Below are 23,088 nucleotides of genomic sequence, written 5' to 3'. Positions count from 1 at the left end.
CCCAGTTTGTGCCTTCACGTCTATACGGCGTGATTGCATGGGCTGTTCGTCGGTGCGTGGAAGGGTGATTGTCTCAGTAGTTCGTCGCGTGGACAGCCTCGCGGTGCATTGCCTCTTCACCAGGTCGCGCAACGACAATTTATCAAGTTCGCAGATCCTACGAGAAGATCGGGCCACAACAACTTGCTACACGTGCTGCATAGACGTGTGCCCATCAGAAAGAAAGAAATCACTACATTGAAGAAACTGTTGAGTAGTGAGTTTGAGATGAAGGATCTTGGTGCTGCTAAGAAAATTCTAAGTATGGAGATTACAAGAGATAGAAATTCTGGTTTGTTATTTTTTAGTCAGCAAAGTTACATTAAGAAAGTTCTACATCATTTCAACATGCATGATGCAAAGTCTGTTAGTACTCCTATTGCTACTCATTTTAAATTATCAGCTTTACAATGTGCTAGTACGGATGAGGATTTTGAGTACATGTCAAGAGTTCCATATTCTAGTGCTGTTGGTTTTTTGATGTATGACATGGTTTGCTCTCGTCCTGATTTATCATATGCTATGAGTTTGGTTAGTAGATACATGACTAATCCTGGTAAAGAACATTAGAAGACTGTTCAGTGGATTTTCAGGTACCTTCGTGGCACAACAAATGGTTGTTTGAAGTTTGGCAAGACTGATAAAGGACTCACTGGCTATGTGGATTTAGATTTTGCTGCCGATTTGGACAAGAGGAGATCTCTCACAAGTTATGTGTTCACTATTGGTGGTTGTGCTGTGAGTTGGAGGGCAACATTGCAGCCCGTTGTTGCCCTGCCTACCACTGAAGCAGAATACATGGCTGTTGCTGAAGCATGTAAAGAATTGGTTTGGTTGAAAGGTTTGTTTATTGAGCTTTGTGGAGATGATTCTTGCATTAATTTATTTTATGATAGTCAAAGTGCTATATGTCTCACTAAAGATCAGATGTTCCATGAGAGAACGAAGCACATTGATGTCAAATACCATTATGTTTGTGATGTTGCCACGCAAGGTAAGCTGAAGGTATGCAAGATAAGCACGCATGATAATCCTGTTGATATGTTGACAAAGCCAGTTCCTATTGCTAAGTTTGAGCTTTGCTCAAGCTTAGTTGGTATAACTGTTTAGCCCAAGAGGCTATTTGGCACCGGAAGTATTTCTTTGTTGTTTCAGGGTAATGGTTCGTTTTATGCTATAAGAAGAAATTTGTCTTAAGGTGGAGTTTGTTGAGTTATGATCCAAATTCAGTTATGTACAAGATAAAGGCTAACTTCTGCCGGAGCGAAGTGAGGCTCGTCGCCAGGAGGCTTGGGCCGAAGCGAAGCCAGGATATATGGATCGTCGTCTGTTAGGGTTTTCCATCTATATATACTTCCTGTAAGCCATCGTCTTGGGATAAGAAAAGTTGTAAATCTCCGACGTTTGTAACCTCACCCGATATAGTGAAGATTTGCTGGCTGGTGCCCGTGGTTTTTTCCCTTCTTCCTTAGAAGGGTTTTCCACGTTAAAATCTCATGTCCGCTGTGTTTGATCTACTGTTCTTGGACGTTTATATTGCCTATCGTTTCTAACAATGTATTTATACATAACAATGTTGAACACTTTAGTAGGTGTTATGGCTGCAAGCATGTATTGACATATTGACCCAAGAGGCCAGCATGTGTATATAATACATATATTTGATATTTTCTACAGATTTTAGGTATGGCGGCTGCCAAACCTTGTTTGATAGCTGGCTCCGCCCCTGCGCCTCACCAATGTTTTGCTTTCCAAGTGCTTCTTCCTGAGAAGTGCTTGTCAAACTCCATCCGGTTTAATGAATCTGTAAAGCTATTTATTAAGTATTAATATGAAAAGATTTGTAACTCTTAACCCACCTTGATCCTTCTGTAGGCATAAGGTGTCCCATTTGGTCAAAAATATATTTTCCCCTTACCGATTATCTACTTGCCAGAAAAAGCTAGACCTAGGGCCTATTTGGAGCCACCAACTAAAGTTTAGCTAGCTAAAATTCCAAAGCAAAACTTTAGCTAGCAAAAAGTTCTCCCAGCTAAACTTTAGCTAGGATGTTTAGATCCTCCAGCTAATAGACGCAGCTAAATTTTAGCTGCCTTTAGCTGGGTTGAAACAACTAAACTTTAGCTAGTCTTTTAGCTGGGCCGTTTGGTTCCCAAGCAGCTAAATTTGGCCAGCTAAAGTTTAGTTGTTGGATCCAAACAAGCCCATACGCTACTACATAAATGATTTTAGGAGATAGTGCCCAAATATTAATGGAGGCGGGCACAAATTCCAACCGCCTCGGAAAATGCTGGGCTATTAACGGAGACGGTCATTTTCATTTACCGAGGCGGTCACATTTGCCCGTCTCATAAAATCGATTTATGGAGGCAGGCGCCTTAAGACAACTGCCTCCAAAATGGTCTATTTTCGGAGGCGGTCGTCTTAAGGAACCCGCCTCCGTAAATCTATTGTCGGAGGCAAGCACACTATAAGGCCCGCCTCCGAAAAAGGTCGAGGCCCAACAAGCCAAGTCGAGGCCCGATAGCCGTCTTCGATATAAATATAGGAAGTCAGGGTTTCTTGCTTCACTTCTCCTCCCTCCGCAGTCGAGCGGCGCTCTCCCTCTCCCTCAGCCGAGTGGCCCTCTCCCGAGCACACCTCTCTCTCCCTCCTCAACCGAGCAGCGCTCTCCCTCTCCCTCTGAGCGGTGCTCTCTCTCCCTCTCCTCCATCTCCCTCCGCAGGCGCAGGGAGGCCCTCTCTTCCTCCCTGTCGACAGCGATGCAGGGAGGCTCTCCCTTCCTTCCCCCTCCAAGATCTGGTGGGTGGTGGCCTCCCCCTCCCAGATCCGGTGGTTAGCGGCCTCCCCTCCCAGATTCGGTCGATGGTGGACAACCCCTCCCTCCCGAGGCCGCCCCTCCCTCACCTCCCCAAGTGGCGGCGGATCCGGCGGCGGTCCCTCCCTCACCTTCCCGAGTGGCGGCGGTGGCCATCCCGCGGCGGATCTGGTGGTGGCGTTGGCTCCCCTCTCCTCTGTACCAGATCCGGAGCGGCTAAGAGGAGAGGAGGTGAGCACCCCTCCCTCACCTCCCCGAGCAGCGGCGACCATCCCCCATGTCCTGAGCAGCTGCGGCACCCCTCCCCCACCTCCTTGAGTGGCAGCAGCGCCCTTCCCCCACCCTTCACGCGGTTCTACGAGGGGCGAGCAGTCGGAGCAACGGTGTAGCCTGGAGCAGCGGATCCGGTGGTGCACGGCTCCCCGAGTGGTGGATCCGGCTCACAGCACTGGTGTCGCGGTTCATAGTGGCAGATCTAGATCTAGGGCTGGGAGTGGGCTCACCGGTGGGCTCGAAAACGGGCTAGCTGGTGGGCTCTATTTTTTTAATCCATTAACCGAGGCAGGTGATTGCAAGGCATCCGCCTCTATTTATTGATTTACCGAGGAGGGCAAAAGCAACCACCTCCGTAGTTCATAGATTAACCGTGACCTTCCGTTGGAGGCGGTTGTAGTGCCCGCCTCCATTAATCTAAAATGACCGCCTCCATTAAAGTTTCTGTACTAGTGATAAACCCTAACTTCTTAAGAATATCATTTGTTACTTCGAAGGACATCATGTACATGATAAGCTACTTAAAACTAAGTTTGTTAAAACTAGACGCCCTCCATAAGATAAAACCTTTACTTTCCAAATACTTTTTTAATTCATTCTTCAATAGCTTTCCAATTTTTATTATTTAGTTTTATATGATTCATTAGTATGTCTAGGTATTTGAAAGGGCATTGTTCAACAAAGTCCTTTGGCCCTCATCAAGTTACCTCACTAATTAATCATGTGGCATATAAGTAATGCCATTGTTTCATTTTGTGTCAATCTATATTGTTCCTATTTTCCTAGATTATCATATACAAGGCACTTCTTTGAGTGTCTTTATTCAAAAAAAAAAGAAAAAGAAAAAGAAAAAGGAGAGCCTCCGGTACATGAAATAATAGTCAAGTCAATGATAATTGGCCCATATAACATAGTTCATTTACTTAGGCCTCATTTAGTGGAGCTTTGGACAACTTCGGCTCCTTCGTAAATTATAGCTACTGTCACTACGTGAAAAACAGTTTGTAGCAACGGGCTTTTTTTAGGAGCGGCTGGCATTGGAGCAGCCCCTACAGTGGCGTGTTTGGGCTCCAGAACAGCAGCCGCCCCTACAAATGTCACAGTAGGGGCGACTGATAATACGAGCCGCCCCTACAAATGTGTCGATTTGTAGAGGCGGCTGAATCACCAGCCATCCCTACAAATGCCCGCTGTATATTAGCAGCCACCTTCTTCCACATCGGGCCACTCTCTCCAACCCGAGCAAAAAAGGTTGGGAGGCATTGGGCTCCTCCCAAAAATTACTCTACTAATGGGGGAGGTTTTGATCTCAAATACTTTGGTGGAGAGGTTGTACAAGGCAAGAAAATGCTATTACAAACCTTTATTTGAAGTTTTAATGGTTAGTTAGTGATCATAATTAGAGTTTTGTTTTTCTCTCTCTTCTATGGTGCTTGAGCTTTGTATGAAGTAAATTAAACTCTAGTTTTGAAGCTATTAGTGTAAATTAGTTAGATAAATAAAATTACACCATTTATTAGTCGATCTTGCTTGATTTTAGTTGAGATTACACCCTAGTTTAATGTATGTTTCATGTACATGTAGATTTAGATCTAGATCTAGGGTTTGTTTTTTTTAATTTTAATTTTGTAAATTTATGTTTCATGAAATTGGAATAGGGTTTGCATGAAAGATAGTGGGTAAAATATTAATTGTTGCAAATTGTTGTCTTTGAAATTATTTATTTTAATTTATATATATATATATATATATAATTATTTATTGATAAATAGGCCATTAATTAATTACCCTCTACCATGGTGTGTGTTTGATATGCTTCATGTAATTTTATTTTATATTTATATTCATATATATCTGAAGTATATAGAATTATTGTCAAGTAATTAATTATTAATTTGATTTCTTTACATATATATCTGAATTAGTAGTCCTTTAATGTATTTTCTTTGATTGTTGTGTTTTAAAAGATGGAGTACAAGAAGTATTGGATGTATAGTTCGTTAAGGTTCAAGGCAGGTTTCCGTGAAGAGTTGGACAAATTTATTGAAGCCGTAGAGAAGCATGCAGCGACGTTGACAGAGAATAAGGATACAATTATTTGTCCCTGCAAAGATTGCAAGAACCTTATGGCATGGACATATGTGAGTATCATCAGAGAACATTTGATTGTGCGAGGATTTATTAAGGACTACACAGTGTGGATTTATCATGGTGAAACAACGGTTGTTGATAATGACGATGATGATGAAGAAGACGATGCCGAAACCCTAGAATACTTATCCCATTACTCAAAAGAGCTTGATGTACAAATGGATCCTGAGTTTGGCAATGAACAAGGTGGTGATGCTGGTGGTTGGGATGGTAATGACGAAGGTGGTGCCAATAATGATGGGAGAGCACGTGTTGGTGATGAAGATGATTTTAATGATTTGGAGGAAATGATTCGGGTCCTTGGACCAGAGATTTTACTAAAGAGCCCGAAAGGTCTAGAAAATTTGGAAAGGGTGACAAAAGCATCGAAGGAGACTGTGTGTGGTGTTAAAAAGGGTTGTCCGACACATTGGATATTGCTACGTTTTGTGCTTGAGCTACTTATCCTGAAGTCTAAGTACGACTGGTCAGACTGTAGTTTCAATGATCTATTGCGTCTCCTGTCATGGGTGCTGCCACAACCAAACTCAGTTCCCGCCAACACATACCAAGCGAAAAAGGTCATAAGTCTATTGACAATGGGGGTTGAAAAAATCCATGCATGCCCCAATCACTATATCTTTTTTCGTGGCGAAACATTCAAGTTACTGGATAAATGTCCCCGGTGTGGGACCAGCTGGTACAAGAACAATGGCCTTTACGGTGGGGACAAAGCCTCCACAAGAAAAAAGAGGAATAAGAAGGGTACGAAAAAAGTGGTACAAGAATCTCAGCCCCCAGAGGACACTCCATTAGGCAACGATGCAAACCAGAGAAGAATTCCTGCCTTGGTAATGTGGTACCTACCAGTAACCAACCGCTTGAGACGTATCTTCCTAGAACCTAAATTTGTCTTAGAATGGTTTAACTTGCCGCAGCTGATAAGACTTGTTAATGGAATGCTTCCTCTGACTTCTGGTCTATGGTGCTGACGCCATTCTTTCGACTGCGCTACGTGTATGTTCTCTCCATTCCCAATAATTATTTGACTGATTCCCTGGATCAAATTTGTCTCATGCATGCGACGAGCCGACGACCTCTGACCTGCTACTGAAGATATCTGTACCTTTAAGCCGATGTTACTTGCTGACATGCGATAGATGTTACTTACTTTGGTCTCAGATCTTGTTCGTCACCTGAAATAATGCAAGGAGCTGAATGCCAAGACTAACAAAGTAACAATACACGTTACAGTTCGACGACCAAGGAAAACCTAATGCATCATGAAGCATATATATTAAACTTTTTTGGCGTCGTACTGGTTCATACTCCATAGTGCACGTTCCTCTGATGCAACGAAACCCTCGGCTAGTTATGTGTGTCTCTTAGCCTATTCATGCTTTCCTCAAAGGACGAATATTTTCTAACCAGCTAACAGAATTCAGATCGTGCTGATCCGTTATTACCTACTCATGCATTCATCATTAGATTCAACTAACTAATTGTCCATTATCATCTTCCTCCTCTAAAAAAAATTACATTATTATCCTATCCCCAAACCGCAACTTGTGTCCTTTAATACAGCCCGCATAATTAATACCCCTAGAAAAAGTGTTGTGACAATAATATCAACAGGAAAGAAAAAGCTGGTGTATCTGTTGGTACATGACCAACCTTTCCTTGTGAAGTTGTGATAATTCCTAGAAGTGCTCGAATGTACATCTATCCAAGATTCCAAGTAGCTTCAGAACGAAGCATAAATGCATAATTCATGCAAACCGTATACCTTATAATGTGGGTATGTTTCTAGAGTCGACATTTCATTTCCAACAACAAAAGGAGTGAAAAAGGATGATTTTCTATACAATATATGTTGAAAAAACATGTATTATTAATTCATTTTGAAGAAGAGTGTGAATGCGAGCGCAGTTATAATAATGGCCCAAGGCAACCAATCAACCTAAGAAAAATTATAGAATAACAAACTAAATGATTATATTGACAACACATAGACAACAAGTAAACAAAAACAGAACAACTTGAATTAAAATCCAGCTACCAGCACAACTTTGCAGCCCCAACAACACCGATACGTACTGACCACTTGTCCGATGATCATCGTCCTAAACTATTTTTGTGCAGGAAATGATCTCATCAGCATTTGGTAGACATTGCAGCAGATATTTAATTTAGCAATAATCAAACAACCCCACCCAAGCTAAGCTTTTGTGATGTCTGTAATATGGCGCAACAGTAGCACGCAGCAGCATGAGACAAATAAAAGGACGCATATGTCAGTCATTCGCTGTCGAGCTAGTGGCCATGTTGAGCATCTAATACACTTACTAATCTCTGTCTGCCAATAATGGTTTAGTATTACTGCCGTCAGTGATCAATGGCTAATTTTATATACATAACAACCATATCATGCACTTCAGCCCAGGCTACAGAATTGCAGATTGTTAATTCATATGTCACAGCTGCATAATTTGTTCAGGCAAGTTGCATTTTGCATTTTTAATAAGCAATTTTGTTTGTTTTCATCATGGTTGCCAGTTATAGGGTATAGCTTCACTCTTGTACATTGGAGTAGTATATATTAGTATATATCTAACTCATGCACCTAATTGATAAACAAAGGGCTGAACAATAATATATAGTAGTAGTTGTTATTATATATGTTAGATTAGTTGTGGATACAAACAGAGGCCGCCATAAGTTTGTCGTATATGCAACCCTATCTCCACACATGCATAAAATTAACAACTTAACAATTTAGGAACAAAAGTCAAGAGAATATAGCTGGCTAGCGACAGAGTGATTGGAGTTCCTAATATTGGTAAATCTGGGCATAGTTAATATATCCTTCTGGAATGGGACGTCTCACCTAGAATAATACAATTTGCAACTCTGTCTTGTGCCTAGAATAATACAATTTGCATCTCTTACCCAAGAGTCGAAGCAGGATCACTCAACAATATTTATCTTTGTTGGTCATGCATGCATGCATTGCATTTATAATCCCCCCACTTATGTCGTAAGTCAAAATTCACCAGCTTTGATCAAGTTTCTAGAAAAATACACTAACATATGCAGCATTGAATTACTTTCATCAAATCTACCATGTCTTAACGCATTACATATGGTAACTTGTGCATGCCTTTGTTCAATTGGATCCGATGAAGAACGTACCAAATCACTGACATTGAAAGATAAGTTTTGTATATATACGCGTTCGCGTGCAGACTGTCGGCGTACCAACCGGAGACGACGACTATGTGGTCTTCCCATTCCCACCAAGACACTAAAGCAGGAAGACCATTGCTAATTCTTTCTGAAGTAAATATTACCTTCCTCTTCTCTTGTGTAGTTCTGTGTACTAATACGACTCGTTTGTGTGTCCAAGTACTTCCACAAACGAGTTCCAGCAGCATCAGCTTCCTTTCTTTCTTTTGTTCTCAAGTTTCAGAAGTTAAGAACTCTTTACTGGTGGAAATGAGGCTGCTCGATTCACTGTTGTGTGTCGTGCTTGTCTTCACTGTGATTCCATGTGATCAAGTTTCTGGTGTCGTCGTAACAAGCCAAGGCCAAGGTAGCAGCAACACTCCTCCCGCCGGTTGCCTCAGAAGGTGTGGCAACCTCACCTTCGACTACCCATTCGGCATCGGCTCCAACTGTTTCAGGTCTCCCGACTTCAGTCTCACCTGCGACAACACCACGCAACCCCACAGGCTCTACCTTCGTGACGGTATCACGGAGATCGTTGATGATATTGATGTTAGTTCTACAATCAACTGGTTACAGATCAGCCTTTCCCAGGCCATACCCATGAAACATGGCGTCAGCACGTACAACATGCCATGGAAAGCTGCTGGAAGAGCCTTCACCCTATCCTATGCTATCCTAAACATCACAGGCTGTGACTTCGATATATACAAACTTCACCAAGATACAAATGCGCCCGTGAGGCTCTCAACAGTTACCTGTCCTGATGCAGAGATCACGGAAGAGGTGGCCAGGCAGAGCTGCAATGGAACCGGATGTTACTCCATCAGGTTGAGTAGTGTTGAAGCCTTCCAGCTAGAATTTGTCCTCCACAGCAGAGGTGCACTTGGCACGCACACAAACCGAAGCTCCCTATGGGAGAGCATCAAGGTAACTTCAGCCTATGCTGAAATCCGCTGGAGTATTGTGGATCGGCCGACTTGTGCCAGCGCCAAGGATGACAGGGCAAAATATGCCTGTGTAAGTAACAATAGCACGTGCTATGATGGCTATGGGACACAGGATAATTTTGGATATATCTGCAGTTGCGATGGTGGTTATGTGGGGAATCCATATGTACCAAATGGCTGCTCCCGTGATACAGGTAATCCCTGCAATCAATAAATTAAAGGTTATTTTTTTCTACTAGGTACTCGATTTAAATATTTTCTCAATATGACCACAGTAGAGGGTTTAGGTCCACATTTCAGTTAGATAGCCCATGGTAAAAAGGAGATATAAATCTGAAATGCCAGGGCCAAAGACCCAAAAAAATCCTAAAAACAAAAAAATATGATGTTTTCAGATAGGTATAGGCATATGGATGTCTAGATTGCATTTATGCGAATAGCATGCATATATGTAGTGGCCATGAAAGGTACTCCGTTTCATGGCCAATCTCTATATGCAGCTGAATGTTTGCCTCATCATTAAATGCCACTAGCAGACAAACTGACATGTGGGGACACATGCATGCACACATAGGTAAAAGAATGTTACTAAAAACTTTTCATGAAGCTTATGTACTTCCTCGGTCAGGTTGTGAGCGAGCTTTTCTATATACTTTTGTATAAGCTGATAACCCCAGTAGAATGTATCAAACATATTTGCTTTCTATAAAATCTGGGACAATCCATTATATTATAATTTATAATGTACTTCTTCAGTCTTGCTGTCTACTTCCTCGGGCATGATGTCTGCGAGCACCATATGTATTAGTTTCATTGCATCACCATGATTGCTCAAATGCCTAACATTTCTTAGATGCTAAAGAACTTGAATATTCTCCAAACATTAGTGACTTTTGAATTTCTTTTGTCAAACTTAGGATATAATCCAATTCGACAAAAGGATAACTGCCAGCAATTATGCGGTAACATCAGTGTCCCGTTCCCTTTTGGCTTAGAAGAAGGTTGTTTTGCAAGAAAGCTATTTCAGCTCAACTGCACAAATACAACATCTTCCAGTCTCCAGTTCGATGATGAACATCAGGTGACATACATACATATCAATGAGGGGCTTGTGGACATTAAGTACACACCATCTTACGAACAGGAGATGTCTGTGTATGTATCTAAGGAACCTGGCCTGTACATTGGTTCTGGGGTATCATCCTCTGTGAACTGGGCTGTTGCCAATCTGACCTGCCAGGAGGCAATGCAGAACAAGTCAGGATATGCATGTGTAAGCAGCAGTAGCACATGTTTGGGTGTCAACTCAATAGATGGTTACATTGGTTATCGATGCCAATGTCTGCAGGGATTTGAGGGGAATCCATACATACACAGTGGCTGCCAAGGTATCCATCCCTCCCTCCTTTCTGCCTTATCTTTTTTGGTTAGAAACTGATTGCATTCGCGAGCGTACAACACAAGCACGCACTGCACATGCATTTGATGCTTTTGAGATCCTAACCACATTGGTTCAACAAGGGATTTGCATTTTGGAGATTACTGGTAACTAAAACAGTAGTGAGTTATTTCTTTGTCTATTAATTGTTGTAAGACACCTCTTTCTACTCTGTTTTTTCTAATATATATAATCAGTAGGGGGTCCCCCTCCTGTCATACCCCAAAAAAGAACAACTAAAACAGCAGGGAGTGATAGAGATAGTCCAGTTCAGTTTCAGTTGTGAACAACAGATCTATATGTTTTCAATCTAGGAAAGTTTATGCTCTAAGTTGTAATTCAGATATTTCCTAGTTTTATATTGTTCAATTGGAAACTGTGGTTTATGCTGCATAAATCAACCAATTCTGACATCCATACCTGAAAAAAATACATAACCCTTCTGAAGAGATTATAATCAACACTCTCTAATTGCATACCAGAACTTTGAATCTTTTAGGCTCTCTACTGTCCAGAGAGCAGAATTACTCCTCTGTATTCTGATTTTTGACAGTGAACAACAATGTCAGGAAACCATAACAAGCTACACATAGATAGCACTAACCAAACTAAAGTCAATAGACTGGTGACCATAACTTTAAATACTTACAGGTGATTAATGTCTTTGCCACATTATGGTGTTCTCATCTTGTTGTGTTACTAGCTTTGAGTTAGGATTTGCCTCAGCATTTTAAAGACATAACTCTGTGACAAAACTGAAATTCACACGATTACGGGTGAAAACAAAACTTTCCACAAATTACATTATTGAATAAAGACGATCTTAGTGCTCCAACACGTGGGATCTTCAATATCCTTCTTCGTTTTTTTCCAGAATGAAATCCAACGGTCAGATTTTCCAGATGGCAATATTGTTCTGGAAATCTACCTATATCTGCTCTAAGCTCATTCTAACTTTCTTCTACTCTCCAATTAACGTGGACATTTGCAGCTTTACCAAATAACGAAGCAAGTATGAAAAAGCAAAATCTTCTATTAGGTGAGCTTTGTACAACAGTAATTTGACAACTAACAAGGAGAAGATAAAGCAGAACCAGACTAAGGAACATAATTATTGCAGGCATTGTGATTGGGCTTAGCGGTGGCTTCGGGATTTTACTTCTCAGCTTAAGTGCAACAGTGCTTCTTCGCAAATGGAAAAAGGACATCCAAAAGCAACAACGAAAAAAATATTTTCAGAAAAATAAAGGCCTTCTCTTGGAACAACTGATATCATCCGATGAAAATGCAAGTGAAAAAACAAAGATTTTCACTTTGGAAGACCTGGAAAAGGCAACAAACAATTTTGATCCTACACGAATCCTTGGCCGTGGAGGGCATGGCATGGTGTATAAGGGTATCTTATCTGACCAACGCGTGGTGGCAATAAAAAGGTCTAAGAACATTGAGGAAGGTGAGATCAGTCAATTCATTAATGAGGTAGCAATTCTCTCTCAAATAAATCATCGAAATATAGTGAAGCTTTTTGGGTGTTGTCTTGAAACTGAGGTCCCACTGTTGGTGTATGACTTCATTTCAAATGGTTCGTTATTCGAAATTCTACATTCTAGTTCAAGTAGTGGTTTCTCTTTGTCATGGGATGACTGCCTAAGAATTGCTGCAGAAGCTGCAGGAGCTCTCTATTATCTCCACTCAGCAGCTTCAGTATCAGTCTTCCATCGAGATGTGAAGTCCTCTAACATACTGCTAGATTCAAACTATACTGCAAAAGTTTCAGACTTTGGTGCTTCTAGATTGGTTCCTATTGATCAAACTCATGTTGTTACAAATGTCCAAGGTACATTTGGGTACTTAGACCCAGAGTACTACCATACTGGGCAGCTAAATGAGAAGAGTGATGTATATAGTTTCGGTGTTGTGCTTGTGGAACTACTTCTGAGAAGGGAACCTATCTTTACCAGAGAGACAGGGTCAAAGCAGAACTTGTCTAATTACTTTCTTTGGGAACTAAAGGCAAGGCCGATAAAAGAGATAGTGGCTACTCAGGTTTGCGAGGAAGCAACCGAGGAAGAGATTAACAGTGTTGCCTCTCTTGCGGAGATGTGTTTGAGACTCAACAGTGCAGAGAGACCTACTATGAAGCAAGTCGAGATGAATTTGCAGCTCTTGAGAACAAAAAGGTCAAACTCATGCCATGTCGCCCAAGATAATGCTGAAGAGAAACAACCATTCCTTTGTACAAGAGCTGAATCTAAATATGAGACGTTTTCTATTAGCTTGGGTGGAAGTTCTAATTAAGAGTCTCAATACAGCCAAAGACTCAATAGCTTGGAGCACGATTTTGAATCGTCTCTTGGGGTGCCACGGTAAGGGCCTCTTTGAAGTGTCAGAATTCCACCAGAACATCAAGAGGAAAAGAAGCTTTTATGAGGTGGATATTTATTTTCCTGCACGTCCTACCAAAATACTGTGTTGTAACCAGGCATGAGCCTGAATATCTTAATGTGATCCATCTTTCTATCCCCAGAAGATGATGGACTGTCCTTTACTCTCTTGTTTTCTACATTATTATTATTATCATACAGAAGTATGCTGTACTTATTGCCCTGCAAATTGGACTTACTCTTATCTATTGTTTGTACCTGGATTCTCTTATCTATTGTTTGTACTTGGATTCTCACGGTCCATACAAGGGATGTACATGTTTAAATTTTATATCATCCTGGATTATTGAGTCATTTATGTATATTGTATTTAGGTACAAAAATTCATAGAACAGAACAAAGGCAGTATTTGTTTTCTTCTCTGATTTTCAGATTCCTCATGAAACAATGTCTCTTGGAAAATTGACAACATGCCGGCATCTTTGGCACTAGATTTCCGTAGCCCACGGAATGTTCCCCAAGCGGGAGGGGGAGACTATTATACATGTTCTGCTATTAATTTGTTATCACTGTTCTTCTTTAAAAAAATATGTTATCACCCTTCACCCATGATGCACATATGTAACCGACGTTTTCTACACAGCACATCATTAGTATCCTATTTGAGGTAGAGAATAAGGGAGGATCGTACCTATACCCGAGCCATGAAGAGAAGGAAAGGCGCACGCCCAACATGGCCACATCACACCATTCAGATTCAGATTAGCAGATGCAACCCGTGGACGATGGTGGTGTTCAGTCACCTCCCCGCATGAATGAAGAGTTTAATCTGCAATTTCGCCACCAGAGAGCGATAAACCAACCAATACTCTATTCGTTCTAAGAAAACGGCGCACTCTCGAAGAGGACCTACCGACCAAAATGGGGAGCAGCCCGGCAGGGGCAGCGGCCTGCACTGTGCCGGCGGCGGCCGTGGAGAGGCTGCGTCGGCCCGCATCCGCCGCGATGCGCTCCGATACAGGAACGAATGTCCTTTCTAGCGCGGGAGGGACGGAGGGGAAACGCGGCGGCGGAGCGGTGAGGACTGGGAGGTGAGCAGCGACGGCGCCGGGGAGGTGAATCCTGGTTATAGAGCAACCGACACTGGGGCGGGAGCTTTGGAGTACTTCTCTCTACGCTAATGAAAAAGTCCTTTTCATTACCAAACTGAAATAACAGCATGATTTTTCTCTTTAACTCAAAAACCGAATATCTTTAAAAAAAACTCCATTTAAATTACCTGACTCACTCGATTAGAAGTGGTTTCAAGTCGGTCTCACTTTTCTTTTCAAAGATTCTCTAAATAATTGACACCCTTTTCGCTTAATCGTATCAGCCATGCTTATCAGCCATGATACAGTATTTTTTCTCTTACAACAAAACAACATCGACCACTTATAAGCTACAGAAACGATCAAGCGAACAGGGTGTGAAAAGGTTCTTAACCTCAAAAGAAAATCTAAAAGCATCTCCGAGAGTCTCTCTTAGACTTTGTTTAGTAGGGTTCCTCTGAAGGAGCCAGGACTGTTTTATAGGAACCGGCACCTCTAAAACCGCTTTGGCTCCTCCTCCTAAACCGTTTGATAGGGCTTCTCGACAAGAGCGGGTGGAGCCGCAGAAGAACCTTACCAAACAGGGCCTTTAACTCACTCTCTAAATCATCATTTGAATAGTCATTTAAATAAAATTGTTCTCTATATCTTCCACCCTTTAACAGTTTGTCTATATCTCTTGCGCACTCTAAGCCAACACTGTGTTTATATCTTTGGCTAGCTAGAAATCTAGAGCATAGAATGTCTCTATTTGAAAATCTAATTAAAGAACTTGTTGGAGTATATTTGTCCACTGGAATCTCTACTACTAAAAATTAGAAAGGATATAAAGAGACTTTTGGAGTTGTCCAAGTACATAAAAATTCTAAGAAAAAAAACTAGAGATACATTGGGTTATTTACGATGGACCCAATATTTGGAGCTCATGCAAAAAAAATCTCTAGAAGATTTAAAAAATATATATTTGGGTCTAGAAAAATAAGAAAAAAAATCTAGAAAATACATAAATTTTCTAATCAATATCTTAACACATTTCTGAATACATTTTACAATAAAAATATGAGATGCAACCAGCATAAATGTATTTAACATTTGAAAATTTATATCTATGTTGTAGAGAAAACCATAGTAAATGAATTTTAGTGCGTTCTATCTATATGGTTATATATAGTTTTAAATTATAAGTCATTTTAACTTTTTTAATATATATATATATATAGATTTATAGTAAAATGGATGTAAAAAAAAGCCTATAATTTAAAAAAGAGGGAGTAGATACGAGCTGCCGATGGTAATCCAGTTGCATTAATGGCCCATGCATTCAGTCGAACGGGCTCTCTACAGCGCCAGGGGCGGTACTACCTTGGTCCATATGGCAAGTGGTCTATGGCATTTCTGGTTTCCACGCGAACACAGCTTTGTGGTCTGATGCACGTAAAAGCGCTAATGCTACGAAGCTGTCGTTCGGGTGGCCGGACGCACGTTGGTTGCCCGCGCGACGCTAGCCAAGACCCCGCTCCTTAGTTTCTAAATAAAAAAAATCAGCTCGTTCCGTACTCGTTTTTATCCGCTCACTTGCTTCCATCCGCTCGCTTGTCACCTCTAGCGCTGCCAGGTGCAGCACGCAACCGCCTACGAGGCGCAGCGCTCGGTCGCCGACTCTGCCAGACCACTCCGGTGCTGCGCCGCCGCCCTCCCTCACGACGCCTCTGTCATCCGCCACACCAAGCCCGTCCTTTGCCGCGCCTAGAGTGCACTGGCCTAGCCCACGGAGCAGGTGCACGTCCAGGGATGCTTGCGCGCCTCACGCAGGTACTCACCTAGGCCACCGAGCAGGTCCTCGCCCAGTGGCGCACCAGTGAGCTCCATGCGCCGCAGCCGTGTCGAGCTCCGTGATTCGTTCAAGCAACAAAGTGGCATTGCGTGCTGGAAACACATGTTGCAAGAGTCGTATGTTTCAAGTATTTCACATGTTTCATCTGGATGTTGCAATTGTTTCATGTGGATGTTGCAAAAGTAGATCAGAATGTTATATATGTTGCAATGGTTGTACACGTTTGTTGTAAGCTTTTGTTCCCAATGTTTCAGTTGTTTTTCCAGACGTACGCTGCAAGTGTGTTTATCTGAATGTTGCACGTGTTTCACACATATGTTGCATGTGTTTTATCTGGATATTGAATAAATTTTGCAATGGGTTTTTCAAGCGTTTCAGGTGTTTTTACAAGTGTTTCAGATGTATGTTGCAAGTCTTTCAACTGTTTTCGAACGTATGTTGCAAATATTTTATTTTGATGTTTCAAAAGTAGATCGGATGTTGCATCTCCCTCCTCGCCTTCCACTGCCTCGTTTCGGTGTCGCCTCCCCTTCTCGATGTTGGTGATGTTTGGACGACATGGGCCCATGTGGGGACGCGAGGTGTGGGTGGGGCGAGTCGTTCGAGTGGCTTAGAATCCGAGCGGGTGGGGCGTGCGGAATGGAGCAGACGCGGGGCGTGTGGAGCGGCGTCCGGACGTGGGCCTCGCGCCGGACGTCCGGGTGCTAATCGTTGCCAAATAAAAATACTTTTTAGTTTTAAATCTCAGTGGCACTGTATCTTCTTTTTTTTTGCGAAAACTGTATCAGTACTAATGGTGGCGTGCATGAGATAGATCTTCTAAAATATTCTATGATGGAACGAATAAAGAGCAGCTGATCATCGGCCCCGTTCGCTTATCGTAAAAATGGCTTGTTCGGCTTCTTTTTTTTCAGTCGGAATAGTGTTTTTAGTCAGTTTCAGTCAAGTTTCAGACCAGCGACATACTGGTTCAACGGTTGTACACAACATCTTTTGCATTTCCTTATTACCTAACAGAAGGATTATGTGAGATATATACAACAGTCATAATGAATGATAGTATATAATTACGAGTAAGTAATTACAGCGAGAATCAAATGACATCAATTTAGGGCATGTTTGGATCATCTGCTCTAAACTTTAAAGCTCTAAACTTGTGGACTAAAATTAGCTCTAAACTTTAGCCCACCTCATATTAGAGCTTTAGACTTTAAAAGTTAACTAAAGTAATATAAAGTTTTTAGAGCTCTAAAATTTAGAGATCGGATCAAACATGCCTATCACAAAAATTGTGTACAAATAGAGTCCGATGCCCATGGACGATGAAGGAAATGATCCGCAACGAACGGCATGCATTCCAAGTGCTGCCCCTCGACCGGACGCGCATGGAACCCGGACAAGGCACTCGGTCAATCAATAACCGCCCGCCCGATCGCGCCGCATCTGCATGCATCGTCGCGCCGCGATCGTGCGTCTAGCTCCGATCCCCAGGCTATAAATCCGGCAGCACAGGCACGACGCAAAGGCAGCCCATGCCGCCGCAGGGAAGGCGAGCGAGCATGGAGCTCACCACGTAGCTCGATCGAGGGGCAGTCTGCGCCTCGAGCATGACGACAACGGAGACGAAGTCGCCGCCGCCGTCCACGTCCACCGGCGAGGACAGCCCAGGGAGGACACGGCGCCGCCCTCCTCCGTCCCGGGAGGGTGGCAAGGCCGGGACGGCACTACTCATCTCGCGCACGACGACGACTCCACCACGCCCATGGGGGCCGACGAACGGAGCTCCGTGGCGCCGCCTTTGGCCGGCCGCCAATGCTTTTCCGGATTGGTCTAAGACTCTCGCCGCTCGCGGAAGAACGGATGAGAGCATCCACCCCTGCTTTTCCTTCTTTGCTTCTCCTAACCCCTCCGGTCCTCTTCTTCTAGTCTAGTTCTAGAAAAATGGTACATCTGTCTAGTCAGTTATCTGTTAGTTTTCTTTATGATCTTTATATTATGTGAAATAAAGGGGCATTATAACATTCTGAATCTTGTCAGTGCAATGGTTTTCTGAAATTTACCTTTTATCATTATCTGCAAAAGTGATGACCTATCAACACGGGCACACGGCGATGCGCAGCATGCCCTGTGTATGAAACTCAGTCAACTGGTAAGATCAGGTCCTGTCTAGACCTTCAGTTTGGACATGTGAACTCCATCTCCTTTTCTTTCTAGGCGTTTAATGAGTGGAGGACAAATTCCTTCAGATAACGAGTGTTACCTGCTGGAAATATTGCTGTGCACACGTCATAGAAGATCGTTTCATGTAAACACTGACTTGCTGCAGGCTTTTCAGGAGCCTGCAGCTCAGCTGATGTTTGTCACGAGCAGTTACAGAATGCAGTTTTACCAAACTTGACATGAACACCTGATAGACGAATCAGTATTACCCTCTTAAACAACAGTGTCATCTGAAAATGATCTTACTTCATCTGTTTATATCTACAAACAAGTACATAAGTATGAACAGGGAACATATGTAAAGTTTACGTATATTACACTATAGTCGTGAAACTGTCCACGTTCGTGCAGACTGAACAAAGATAGGCAGGACGTCCTGCCCAGAAATCCGCCTAATCCAAAAAACAACGATCTTGTCCAGTGACCTGTATGAACCTCCAGTTCATCAACAGATGACAGATATGATCTTCATTTCAGTAGTTTCAGTCAGTTCTTAGCTTGTAAATGGCACTGAGTGAAGGCAAAGCTTCAGAATGCATTAGCTGGTGGCAATGCTTGTTTCAGATGCCACCAATTTCCTCAAAAAAGAAAAGAAAGCCATCCTCCGGTTTTGGATATCACAGCTGAGATCGTTGCGTTTCAAGTAAACCATCACTGCTGCGCCACTGAGAGCGACTACACCAGCCGCTAACCCAACATGAAGCAGCGATATCCCACTCCTGCGGGGAGGTAGTGCCAGCTCCTGTGACGGTTTTGTCACTTCGGTATTCAAACTGGGATCTTCGATGTGCAACTTCAGCACCTGATGGTGACCATTTGTTTTTAGTCAGGTGGATTGAGCTAGTAGTTTGTAGCCCTACAACCTGCACTTGGAATTGATAATCACAGAAGGCAAGAAAAAGAGTTACCTTCAACCCAGATGATTTGGCATGCAGCACTGCACCAGCAAGATGGGCCTCTGTTGTCAGCAGCACTCGGTCACCTTCATCATCTTCATACTACATAGAACAAGATCAAGTTGGCTAGTGCAGGCAAATACAAATCATCTTTTAGTTGGTGAAATGGAATGGTGATTGAAACCATTTATACCATCACCCATGGTGATGCAAAGACATGGTCACATGGATGATAGTCCAAGCTCTTGAAGTACAATGAACACAGTTAATTTTTCATCAACAGAGCAAGGGAAACTTTGGCTTTTGCTATCAGATATTGGGCACCTAATTTATATCCTATCGGACCTTCAGAATGTTGGGAAGTTAAATGCTCTGTATGCCTACTAAATCATAGGACCATTCTGATGCTGAAGTACTCGATCAGTTGATCTTACCAATAGTTGCACTGCTTATTTTTCATCAGCAATACTTAATCTTTGTCTTACAGAAGACACAAGCTCGTTCAAGCTCTCAGAGCCTGCAGTGAATTGAAAAAAAAAATAACAATCAGTTATATTTGACGATGCAACCGTATCTTACATCTGCAGGTAAACTATGGAACACAAGTAAATACCACAAGTGAATCTGTGCACACGACCTTTTCGATCTTTAAGCTTAAAGGAAAATGAATTACCAATCACGGGGGGATAAACACTACTCTTTCCATCTACAGCCTCTGACTGCGGGAGTAAGGATACCTCGCTGAACAATACAAGGAGAGTTGTATCATAGCCTCGTAGGAAAACGGAAGAAAAATAATCCTCAAAAGACCCATCAACAAACCTACGGCTATCGAATTCCTCATCTGGAGGCTCCAATGGAAGAGCAGAGTCCCAGAACCTCTGCATTACTGAGTTTGCGAGATCATTCACAGTTCCATTCCCTCCTTCAACCTACAAGTAAAGAATTAGATAGACAAATTCATGTATGAACAGAAGAGAGCTGAAGAAAGGGAGTTAGGGATCACCAATTGAATAGTTGCATGGGTAAGTTGCAGGACATCCAGGCAAGCAGCAATCTGTCCATCTGTTTACAGTAGTGAAGATTAAACTTGTAGCATATAAAGTAGCAGTACGATATTTAAAGATTGAGACAGAAATCAGGTGGTACCTTTGTCAATAACAGAACTATGCAAGAATTTGCCATCATGCATTATATGTAATGCATCAAGAATTGTTGTATCTAATGTGGCACAACCTGAAGATTTTATAATGAACACAGTTAGTGTACAAGCAACTGGACAACTTAGACAATGAGAAAAAGAAAAATGTAAATATAATGGAATACCTTGGGAAATATTTTATGACACAACACGCATAAGTATATCTTTTGAGCTGCACAACATAATCATACACCATCAACAGTTAGCAAGGGAATCGTGGACAATAATGTTTTGCTAATATTGAATGCTTACGTAAAGATCCCCTGCAATGGGTTCCTGTAGCGACAACCACCGAATTAACCCGAAACTCTCGCATTTTCTGTGCTGCTACACACACAGGATCTGTAGGCGAAACAATTGCTACTCTGGAAGATAGCATAGTAAGCTCAATGTCCTTTCTATTGCTAACAATTGAAAGAAAATAATCAGAGAAAATCAATGTTATTATACTTTGTATTCTCTGTGACGATGGTTGACAAAGAAGGTTTGAACATCCTCTCTCTTAGAGTTTCAATGAGAGCAGAAGAAGCTGTAACCTCAGAAAATAACTAACTTTAAATGATTTGTAAGATGATACAACATAAAAAATAGTTTTTAAAATGTAGTTACAACAATAAAGATATATAATAGAAGCATGTACAGTAGAGCAGAATATGATATACCTAGCGAATTGGTATGATATGAAGTTCACTTGGACTTAGAATGATAAGGCGTTAGCATGATTACTATTTATAAAATATACCTTATAGATTAAATCAATTTACTCATATGACCAAAATGGTTTTTGAATTGAGAATTTTGAGATGTTATATGTAATGCAAAAAACCTGAAAAGTTGCCTCCTAATTGACGTTCGACCCCTTCAACAGCAGCTGCTATTGCACTTCCTTGTTCTGCAGCCTTTTCCAGTCTTGCTATTGCGTCATAAAGGCATTTTGCAATGTCCAGCATAGCAATAACCTCACCATTTTCTACAACGGGAAGGTGTCTAAATTTCCCTAAAATATGAGAGAACATATTGGAAAGCTGATGTTAGTGAAGAAGGAAGCACATATCCAACTAAGTGCTGACTCAGGGTTTCTATGCAAGGACATGAGAACAACCAGCTTACACAGTTTTATAGTGTACCTAGTCTTAGTGCTATAGTTAGGCTAGTGTACCTGGTTTGAGTGCTATAGATAGGTTAGGTGTACCTGGTTTTAGTGCTATAGATAGGTTAGGTTGCTCTCAACCATTCATCCTAGCATGTAAGCATGCAACCACTCTATATGTACCGACAAAGGATCCCAATGCAATCCATCCATTCATACCGGTGTTCATATTCTTTCATAGCATCATTCGCCTAGGTTTAGATCCTAACTCTAGCCGCCGTCGCTTCCGCACCGCACGCCCCGGCAAGAGATCGATCTCCGCCGAGGGCAGCACCACTGTTTAGACGCCGAATCCTATTGATCCCGCAGCCATCCTCGTCGTCATTAGCAGCAGATCGAGCCTTCTCGCAATGCTGCACCACCTCGTCGCCCTCTCTGCGCTCGCCATGGAGGACGCTGGGCATCACCTCATCCCGCGCCACCGTGGAGGTGGCCCAGGCTAGGTCGACCCCAATACCGAGCCGCCATCCTCGTGCGACCCCGCGCGACTACGACCTGTCGTGCGATCCGAGCCGCGCTGCCTCGTCTGATTCCGGCTGCTCGCGCCGCCGCACGGGACGAGCCGTGTTGGTCCGCACTATCGACTAGAGGCGCCGCCCAATCGGGTCGCACCGCTATCAGCTGGGTGTTGTGTTGCTGGGTACATCCGATCCCCTACTGTTGTATCTTTTTGCTTTGCCCAATCACTGATCGGGGTTTCGTCGCCCATCGCCTGTCGACCTCGCACGTACCTACTATGGCTTCGGCATCGACTACACCGACATTTCCATCGTCGGTTCGTCATAGACACCATCTTTGAGTACTACATGTATCTTCTCCGAGCAACGGGGCTGCTGCTATGTTACCTCGTCGGGCCGCGGCACCGTCGCCCGTGTATTCGCTTCGCCGTTGCATCTACATCGCTGTCCTCTGTGCATCGACGACTGTGCTGCGCAATCTTTGTCGCGCCATTTGTCTGCACACAAGGACTTCGTCCTGCTGATTGGGTCTTCGTCATCGAGCCGCCGGTACCCGCATCGTCGCTGAGCCCTACTTGCCGGCCGCCCCCTCGCGTTGCCGCTGAACCTACTCACCGATGCGTCCGCTCTCATACTGCTTCTTCTTCGTCCAGCACAACCACGTCATCAGCGTCGCCATCTCGTCCCCACCTACTTCGTCTACTCCGACAACTATGTGTTGCACCTTCTACCCCACTGCTCCGCGCGCCGTAACCATTGTTGAGACCTTCTCTGCTGGTCCCTTAGACGCTGATGCATGGTTGGGGCCCTCTACCTTTGTACATCTGGTATTGGCAATACCGGTGCGTGCATTCTTCCCCGACACGTTGCTGGGTCTCGGCTTAGGCGGCTTGGCTGCATCGACTTCGGCATCGACCCTTTCATTCCCACCCCATCTGCCTCGATTGCGTTGTCGCCTTTCTTCTATGTCCACGATGGCAT

General features: G+C 42.9%; 1 long non-coding RNA gene and 2 pseudogenes across 2 annotated transcripts; 1 reads left to right on the top strand and 2 right to left on the bottom strand.

The window, feature by feature from the left end:
- The first annotated feature begins 8,484 nt into the window (after positions 1–8,484).
- LOC136508719 (wall-associated receptor kinase-like 8) lies at positions 8,485–13,243 on the top strand (annotated as a pseudogene).
- On the bottom strand, positions 9,548–14,404 carry LOC136508720 (uncharacterized). 2 transcript variants are annotated; one of them, XR_010772091.1, is made up of 6 exons: positions 14,171–14,404; positions 13,949–14,086; positions 11,523–11,628; positions 11,294–11,412; positions 10,566–10,668; positions 9,548–9,636 (listed from the first exon to the last, which is right to left on the bottom strand). It is a non-coding gene; the product is annotated as an uncharacterized lncRNA (long non-coding RNA). The 2 variants fall into 2 exon arrangements; XR_010772092.1 differs by having other exon boundaries at positions 14,175–14,404.
- Positions 14,405–18,621: 4,217 nt separating this feature from the next.
- LOC136508302 (CBS domain-containing protein CBSCBSPB3-like) lies at positions 18,622–21,567 on the bottom strand (annotated as a pseudogene).
- Between the last annotated feature and the right edge of the window lie 1,521 nt (positions 21,568–23,088).

This window comes from Miscanthus floridulus, chromosome 15 (assembly GCF_019320115.1).
Source record: "Miscanthus floridulus cultivar M001 chromosome 15, ASM1932011v1, whole genome shotgun sequence".
In the NCBI taxonomy this organism is placed as follows: domain Eukaryota; kingdom Viridiplantae; phylum Streptophyta; class Magnoliopsida; order Poales; family Poaceae; genus Miscanthus; species Miscanthus floridulus.
Note: the sequence above shows the minus strand (reverse complement) of the source record. Positions and strands in the feature narration are given on the sequence as shown.